Below are 10,689 nucleotides of genomic sequence, written 5' to 3' on the forward strand. Positions count from 1 at the left end.
AAACTTTTACTCTCAATGTATATAGTTTTATTTGTTAACTAGTTTTCGGATTTATTGGTTGGTAGGTTGTAATTATTCACAAAATTTACATAGGTGTGTTATTGAAAAGTATATATTTAAACCTAGATGTCGAATAATGTTGATGAAATAATTATTTGTAATTGTATATATTAGTATATGTGTATAAAGGAAGTATTATTATTTTTTAATTTGTTAGCATATTTTTAGGTTGTGTTTTTTTTAAATTTTGTTATTTACAAAAAGTGTTCTAATGATCAGTAAATCTAAAAATAGCAGTATTAATAAATATGATTTTAGATTGTACTCTTTTGAAATTATAGTGTTGTATTAAAATTAAGAGTGAGTATTTACATCTAGAAGTTTATGTTTGTTTTCTCAAAACTTTACTCTGAATATATAAAGTTTTATTTTTAGGTAATTTATGTTTTATAGATAGTTAGGATACTTATTCAAGAAATTTGTATTTTTGGATTTTATATGATGTATAAAATTGGCATATGTATGTGGTTGGAAAGTACATTCTTAAACCTAAATATTAAATAGTGTTGTCAATATAGTTAATTATTAAATATTAGTAGATTTATTATATATATAAATATATATATATATGAGTTGGGTTCTTGTGGTGACGGTAATAATTGGTACTCACCATTAGATTAAAAAGATGTGATGTGGAGGGGCATGTACATGAAGGGGCCAAGGACATTAAATTTTTAATTTTGAAATGTAGTACTTTTAAATAAATTTGAAATATAACCAACATGCAAAACATAAAATTTATATTAATAAGAACAACAAATTGAATTTGTTATTTTTGATATATTTAACAAAATTGAATATAAAAAAGGAAAAAGTGATTCATAATTTTATTACACCAAAATAAACTTAATATTAAAAAAATAAAAGTAATTTTTAATAATTTTGATTATTAATTGCCTAGTATTCAACCATTTCACATATATTTCAAATTCTCTTCTAATTAAAATTAAACAAAATAAAATTTATTAACAATAACATTAAAAATAAAAACTTTTGAATAAATTATAATATATAAATAACCCTACTTATTTATCTTTTATTAAATTTTAGCTATTTGATTTTTATTATAACTTTGCATATTACATTGTGATATAATTGTTATGCTCCTTTGAATATTACAAACAATTATAATTAACCTACACTAAAGATGAAAAAAAATGAAACCTAATAAATGATAAGATGAAAAAGTTATGCTATATTAATATTGTAGAAAGGGGGGTTTATTGGTAGAGTCTCCTTAGAAAAGAAAAGAGTTATTAGGCAAAAAAAACCCAATAAACTTGTCACTTTTTTACATATTAACCTTTTAAAGTTTTTATTGAACAAATAAACCAACTAACTTTGCTAAATTATGATATTTTAGTTCAAAATTTTAGTTCAAATTGAATAAACAAAACTAACTAAGGTAATTTCTAGTGCTAAACTGGATTAACCATGTCTAGCTTATGTGATACACTTACAATTTTTTTTAAGTATTATTAATTTAAAATAATAATTGATTTTTTTTTGTAATTTAACCTCTATAAGAAAAATAGATAAACAATAAAGATGAATGGTATCTAGGTCCCCAACTTAATGGTGTCTCCATAGAACTTATTTATATGTATATATATATATTCACACCAAAATAATATCATGTTTAGTTTGCCTACATTTTTTTCTCTAAAATTGTTAAAACAATTATTGAATTTTATGTTATATATAAAATTGGTGAAATATTTAATTGTAAGTATTGTTTTTATTAGCGGTATCTGTTTTTAGGTTGTGTTCTTTACAAAAAGTGTTCTGGTGCAATAATGATCCCATAAGTAGTCATTACTGTAGTAAAATTGTTAAATATATTAGATTATATGGTTTAATATAGTTATGTGAAAGTAATATGTCATGACAATATAATATGTGCATATTTGAAATCTTATAGTAGTTTTAATGCATTGCTGGCACCAAATTTAATATATTGGATAACATTCTAGTACTTAAAATTAAATTGTAAGAGATAAAATATTGTAGTATATGTGTGGTGATATTAGTAGTATGATATTGATTTGTTTTTTTTATCTAAAAGGCAATTATAATAAAAATATTGTGCTACTATATTGGTTTTGAACAATGTTATGAGTCAATGTTCCTTCTTTGATAGTAGCCTATGTAGTATTCTCTACCACCTATCCTAATAACAATTATAAATATATTAATAAAATCATTAAATGAAATGATGGGAATGAATTGATTTTTCCTAAAAAACTAAAAAATGTTATATAGATAGAGAGATAATATAGGTTGAAATTGGTAGGAAAAATATATCTTATTAGATAAAAATTTTAAAAAACAAAAAGAATAGATAATACAGTTTTTATATTATCATCAGGTGTAATAATGTACTAAGACTACTTGTATATAATTTTCTACTTATAGTAGTATTTGTACTATGTATGTAACAAACAATAAGTATGGAGGCTCCATGTCCTTACATATGTAGAGTCACCTCCAATGAACGTTATTAGTTTATATTATTATATTATGGTTTGTAATGTTAATATGGGTGTGCCAAGAATGGTACTGTGATTACCTCAATCAGCAAAGGGTGGGGTCAGGGTGTCACAAAACTATTATTTAAAAAATTGTTGTTTGTGTACTCATGTGTTAAGTGTATAAATATTAGGAAATAATAACTTTGAAAAATATAATAAGAAAAATAAATATATAATTTATTCTTATCCTTTATCTTTGGTATTTAAATTTTAATTTATAATTTATAATTTTTCGGTCATACAGTTGAGAATAAAATAATAAATATAAATGATAAATGATAATAATTGGCCTATTTCAATGTCAAATTGATCTATATCTCATTGTTTCATGTAAGAGTTCATACAAATTATTTATTGATTTAATTAAAAATATTTATTAACAATAACATTAAAAATAAAAACTTTTGAATAAATTATAATATATAAATAACCCTACTTATTTATCTTTTATTAAATTTTATCTATTTGATTTTTATTATAACTTTGCATATAACATTGTGATATAATTGTTATGCTCCTTTCAATATTACAAACAATTTTAATTAACCTACACTAAAGATGAAAAAAATGAAACCGAATAAATGATAAGATGAAAAAGTTATGCTATATTAAAATTGTAGAAAGGGGGTTTATTGGTGGAGTCTCCTTAGAAAAGAAAAGAGTTATTAAGCAAAAAAACCCAATAAACTTGTTACTTTTTTACATATTAACCTTTTAAACTTTTTATTGGCCAATAAACCAACTAACTTTGCTAAATTCTGATATTTTAGTTCAAAATTTTAGTGCAAATTGAATAAACAAAACTAACTAAGGTTATTTCTAGTGCTAAAGTGGATTAACCATGTCTAGCTTATGTGATACAAGGCGGCGTACAAATTGTTTTTAAGTGTTATTAATTTAAAATAAGAATTGATTCTTTTTTTGTAATGTAACCTCCATAAGTAAAATGGATAAACAATAAAGATGAATGGTATCTACTTCCCCAACTTAATGGTGTCTCCATAGAACTTAATTATATGTATATATATATTCACACCAAAATAATATCATGTTTAGTTTGCCTAAATTTTTCCTCTAAAATTGTTAAAACAATTATTGAATTATATGTTATATATAAAATTAGCATAAGTGTGTCATTGTAAAATATATATTTAAACCTATATGTTAAATGGTGTTGGCTAAATATTTAATTGTAAGTATTGTTTTTATTAGTGGTATCTGTTTTTAGGTTGTGTTCTTTACAAAAAGTGTTCTAGCATATGTGCAATAATGATCCCATAAATAGTCATTACTGTAGTAAAATTGTTAAATATATTAGATTATGTGGTTTAATATAGTTATGTGAAAGTAATATGTAATGACAATATAATATGTGCATATTTGAAATCTTATAGTAGTTTTAACGCATTGTTGGCACCAAATTTAATATCTTGGATAACATTCAAGTACTTAAAGTTAAATTATAAGAGACAAAATATTGTAGTATATGTGTGGTGATATAGTATTATGATATTAATTTGTTTTTTATCTAAAAGGCAATTATAATGATAATATTGAGCTATAATATTATTTTATAGATAGTTAGGTTGTACTGATTAAGAGTTTGATTAAATAATTTTTTCAAAAAGTGTTAAAACAATTGTTGATTTAATGTGATGTATTAAATAGGCACATTGTAAAGTATATTCTTAACCATAGATGTTAAGTGTTGGTTTTAAAATATATAATTATTATAAGTACTTGTAGGTGTGTCCTTTACAAAGTTAGTATTTAAATTTATATAAATGTAGGTATCTTTATAGAAAGTTTGTGAATAAACATTATGGTTATATGTATGTATGTTAGATTAGATTAGATTAGGTGTTTATATAAATTTAGATATGTTATTCATTTAGGTTTTTACTTTCTAGGTGTTAGATAATATTAGGTTGAAATAAATTCAAATATTTATTAGAGTTCTATCTCCCTACACACACCTATGAAGTCATAATATGGCATCAAGATTATATATATATTAAATTAAACCAATGATTAGATTGAAAACTTACAAAAATGCAGTTGATTTCATTGTGGCATTGGATTTTGATCACCCACTCTAAATCATATCATTGAAATACCATGCCAAATTATTTAATAAGTACAATGACCAAAAAATATCTTCCCCACTATTTCTTGTGTTGCCTTCTAAGTTGATGAAAACAGAATGTTCAAAGTTTCTTTAACTAATGAGATAAAATCACAAACTAGAAGGATGGAGGAAAAGATGAAATTTTCACTAAAAATACATTCAACCTATATTATTTTGTATTGAAAGGTGGTTTATTTCAAAAAAGATTATTATGGAATGGATTTCAGTTTTAAACATATCAAACTGAACCATTTAACGAATAAATTTATGTGATAGATGAAGTATGTGCCTATCTTCTGTATGAATTACTACATGGTTCCATGTTTCTGTGTATAATTTTTTTATTATCTACACGTTATCGTATCGGTAGATGATGTAGTTTTAGACAGGAAGTTCGTCAAATAATCATCATTTTGATGATTAAATTGTATGTTTTAATTATCAGAACAAGACACGTGGATGAATAGTAAAGTTAAATATTGTTATTTAACAAACTTATACAAACCGCATCAGCTTTAGATCATAAATTTACGGCGGATAGAAGATGGTGATGTTGTGAGACGTCAAAATGAGATAAAGTGTTTAGTTTCCTAGGAACAAATGCAAGCATTCCTCCCTCATTTTACTTTTAGAATAGCCAAATATTTTACATATGAATGTGTTATGTTCTGATTTTGCACGACCTCTTTCATTATTCTATATTCTGAATAGTTAGATATGTTTATATATCCATATGTTAGATTTTAAATTATACAAATGTTCTCACTATTGTAAATTTAGAATTTATTTTGAGATTATTGGTGACCATGTCAAATGGGGTAATTGACTTATTAAGGATATCGATTGATTGGGCTCGTTTATTAAAGTATTTTAAGGTGAGGTGGTTAGCATTAAACATCTGTGGGAGCGGCGTAGCGAGTGAATATACTACGACACACTTTTCATCGAAGCATGATGCACTGCTGCTATTGGACTTATCATAAGTGGCAGTTGTAACACCCCTTATTAATAATAAAAGGAGATATTACTTAAACTCCATAAACCTGCAAACAGAGCACTAATATATTTCTAAACACGATTAAACAGTCCAAAATCTCCAAAATAATAATAAATCTCCAAACTTTCTAAACCAATAATATAAATGTAGAAATCTCTATTTAAATAATTAAGTCTAGATAATAATAAAATTTGAAATCCTAATCTATAAATGGGGTAACTCTCCATCACATTGTCCCAGACCCCCCTAAGCACCTGCCAAAAAAAGAATACGGCATGAGCCAAACGCCCAGTACGGATTTGGAATACAGTTTATAAAACAAGGGATCAGAAATAAATAATCTGTAATTTATAATAAATCAACAATTTTAAAAATAAGTAAGGCTGAAATAACGAGGGGTTAGGATATTTTATATCGAGATCAGAAAAGATACAAATACACACATTATAGGGTACCTAATGCGTGCAACAAAATGAATAACGTGTACGATATATGCAACGTCGCCATAAATCAAATCACAAATCAAACTCTGGGTGCACCCACATATTCTGAACAAATATGAAATGTGTAAAAGCTCCTCCCAAGAGCTAACAGAAGGATACGTCGTGACCAATCACACTGTCACGAAAGTGTCATGTCACCGGTGCCGTAATGACATGGTTGTAGTAACCCTACAGCTGGTTAACTCGGTATACCATATATCACGCTAAGGGTCAAATTAAAAATAATATTTCTTGTAAAATATAAAAATCACATGAGACAAATAATACAGATTTTAAAGCAGACGGTGTCATAAATAATTTTAAAACCAATTTTGGGAGTCAAAATAACCAAACAATATTGACGGAGCGAATAAATATAAAATTCAACAAATCAGAGATATTTAATTTCTAAGAAGAAGAGTACTGAATAAAAATGGGACATAATCCATACCTCAAAATCTGTAACTAAATTTGCTAACGATACCCTCAACTTATCCGCTAATTTATGGGCTCTTAATCTAAATCACAAAATATAGTTTCGTTAATGTGCATTCTTACTACATTCAATAATTAAACTCATCCCTCCTACTAAAATATTAATTATCTGTAACTTAGTTAACACTGGCTTGAACCACTCACCTGTACAAATTGCATCGAAGCTCAGGACTTTCTTTAATAACTACCTTAACTTTAATATTAAAACCAATATTATTGTTTCTAATAGAATTAATAATTAGGCAGAGTTCATTCACTTCAAAATATATAATATATTATTTTGGACTATACATAAACAACCCTACCACAAATTTGGTTAATTAAATATTAACATGTCATGCCTAATTTATTTAAATATTAAAAATTAAGATCTCATCTCTTTTAATATATGAAGTTACATGTAGACATTAAAGTTTAACTAATCGGGACACCAACTAGCATGGAAAATTATATTATAGTCCTGGAATCTCTATTTAGGTACAAAAACGAATCACATAATTGATGACAAGTAATAGCTTGAGACTTTATTGGCAATAATTGAACTAATTTATGAATATGGTTACGTGATCTTTTAAGAGCTTGAAAGCTAAAAGCGAATTAACCCCTTTATTTTGCTCAGCTTATTTTCCTTTTCGGTTCTCCGGCTCTATCTCTCTCCACTTCGTTTTAGGATTTTAATAAAACATAAATTTATTTAATTAAGGGTCATGTCAACTATATATAGGTTTTATAACTACTCCACCTTTTTAATATAATTACTACTTACTCGATTACAAAATCTTTTATAATTCTTATTCTAATTTAAATCAAATTCTTTATTATTATTATTATTATCATTATTTTTATTTTTATTATTATTATTATTTTTATTTTTATTTAAAATATTCAAAATTCGCATATATTACAGCATCATACTGTCTTGTGATTCCCATCAAAATTATTTATTTATTTGGTACTAACTTTTTGATATATTGATTGAGAGCATTCATATAAGACTAATGATTCAGATTTTTTTTATTGTATCATATTGTGTGCGTACAATAATAGTGTTGATACTTTTTTACTAGTTCTCATTCTTGTTGAGATTGAAATTGTCATTGAAGCCTCATTTTCTCAATTACCAAAGATTTAATGATAAAGTATTAAAAATTATCAAAATCACTTTGTTATTATTAAAGTGAAGATTTCAGTTTTATTTAAAAAACCTGCAAATGTTTTGAGGCTTCCTAATGATGGTTTCAGGCTGATGTTCTTAACACACACAATATATATATGGTATCAGAGCTACATTCAGTGAATGGCAAAAGAGAATACGATGGAGACAGCTAAAATTAAGGAGAATGCAGTAGGTCTGAATTACCCGATGCTAACAAGAAGTAATTACACATCATGGTCGTTAAAGATGATAGTTTTTATGCAAGTTCATGGGGTGTGGAGTGCAGTGGAGCCTAAAGGTGCTAAGGCCACGATAGAGGAGACGACAGACAAAACGACACTAGCTGTAATTTATCAGAGTACTCTAGAGGACATGTTACTCATAATTGCAGACACGTAAACGGCCAAAGAAGCATGGTATATGCTGAAAATATTATGTCTGGGAGCAGACCGGGTTAAAAAGGCATGAATTCAGACGCTCAAGGATGACTTTGAGTCCTTGACTATGAAGGACACAGAACTGATAGATGATTTCTGCATGAGGTTAAATGGCCTAGTTACTAATATCCATACCTTGGGTGAGATAATAAAAGACGATTATATGTTGAAGAAACATTTATGAGCTGTCCCTTCAAAGTTTCTACAAATTGCATCGGCGATTGAACAATTTGGTGACATAGAAAAAATGACTGTGGATGAGACAATTGGGTCTTTAAAGGCTCATGAAGAGAGGTTACGGGGACAAACTGAGGCTAGTGGTGGAAAACTCCTGTTAACTGAAGATGAGTGGTTGAAACAGGAGAACAATGAGGGTCACCTATTACTCACTAAGGAGGAATGGGTAATGAGATCCAAGAAAATGGGGATAGACGTGTCTCAAGGTCATAGAAATAGAGGAAGTATCTTGTATAATCCAAGGGAAGGAGGACGTGGAGGACGAGATAGAAATAAAGTACGAAGTTTTAACTGCAATATACTTGGTCACTATGCTGCGGAGTGCCGTAAATCACGACGTGATAAGGAACAAGGACCAGAAGCAAACCTAACATAAACTCATGGCGACGAGCATGCACTGCTTATGTTAGAATGTGAAAATAAGGAGAGACCTCAATTGCTGCTAAATGAGGGAGATGTAGTACCAAAACTGAATTGGAGTGAAGGTAAGAAGGTCGAATCAAATGGTTGGTATTTGGATAATGGAGCTAGCAACCATATGATAGGCCAACACTCAAAATTTCTGAAATTGGATGAAAACATGACGGAGCAAGTCAGGTTTGGCGACAGATCGACAGTGGACATCAAAGGGAAAGGGTCAATAATGTTCAAATGTAAGAATGGGGAGGAGCTAGTCTTTCGAGAGGTATATTACATCCCCACTCTCTATAATAATATCATAAGTATTGGGCAATTGTCAGAGAATGGATAATAAAATTGTATTAAAGGGTGACCACCTATGGGTTTATGATGCGGAACAAAGGCTACTCATGAAAATCAGGAGATCTGCAAATAGGCTCTATAAGATCATTCTTGAAACAGGAAAATCAAAGTGTTTAATGACAAAAAATGAAGAAATAACATGGTTATGGCATGCACATCTTGGGCATATAAACTTTCAAGCGATGAGGCTGATGTCTGCAAATAAGATGGCATATGGTTTTCCACAGATAGTCGAACCTAAAGGAGTGTTACTGGGTGTTTGCTGGCTAAACAAACAAGAAAATTATTTCCAAATCAGACAGATTTTCACGTGAAATATGCTTTGGAATTCATCCATGGGGACCTATGTGGTCCTATAACACCTGCCATACCAGCCGAAAACACGTATTTTCTTCTCTTGGTAGATGATTTTAGTCGAATCATGTGAATATTCATGTTGATCGGCAAAGATGAAGCGTTGGATGCATTTATTAAATTTCGAGTTCAAGTTGAAAAGAACTCGAAAACAAAAATACAGGTCTTGATAACTGATCAGGGAGGGGAATTTTGTTCAAAAATATTCAATTCATACTGCAATGACTCGGGCATCTCTCGATATTACACTGCTCCGTACTCCCCACAGCGGAATGATAGATGCTATCAAAACTATGGGGTGAAGCTGCTCGACATGTTGTTTATATAATCAACCGATTGCCAATACAAGCTCTATCCGGAAAGACTCCTTACGAAGTGTGGACTGAAAAGAAACCAGACCTTGGGCATATACGGGTTTTTGGTTATGTGGAATATATGAAAATACCTAGTGCATACATCACAAAACTTGATAATCGAAGCAAAACAGTGAATCACCTTGGAAAAGAACCATGAACTAAGGCATATCGACTCTATGCCCCATATACTAACACTGTTCATATCAGTACGAATGTAATCTTTGAAGAGGTAAAAGGCTGGTCATGGGATGCTCAAAAGGAGGCACAAGATCAACGAGGACCATTTATTGTTCTCGGAACTCAGAGTACTGAAGAAAGAGACATAACAAATGGGGAGGATCCATCTACACAAAGAATTGACAGTATGGACAGCATGGATGGGTACCACACAGATTCTGCAATATCGAATGAGTTTCAGTCAAATACGATGTCACCAAGAGATACAAGTGATGAAACTGAGCCCCGGAAATTTCGCTCATTAAGCGCAGTGTATGATGAAACTGAGGAGACTGAACTTGCAGATGAATTGATGTTATTAGGTGTGGAAGAACCAACTAATTATAGAGAGGCAACAATAGAGAAATCATGGAAGGAAGCTATGATAATGGAGATTGACGCTATCGAAAAAAACAATACCTGGAAACTTGTAGAATTACCAGTAGATTACAGAGCGATAGGATTAAAATGTGTATAC

This window comes from Apium graveolens, unplaced genomic scaffold (genome assembly GCF_009905375.1).
Source record: "Apium graveolens cultivar Ventura unplaced genomic scaffold, ASM990537v1 ctg1251, whole genome shotgun sequence".
NCBI lineage: Eukaryota > Viridiplantae > Streptophyta > Magnoliopsida > Apiales > Apiaceae > Apium > Apium graveolens.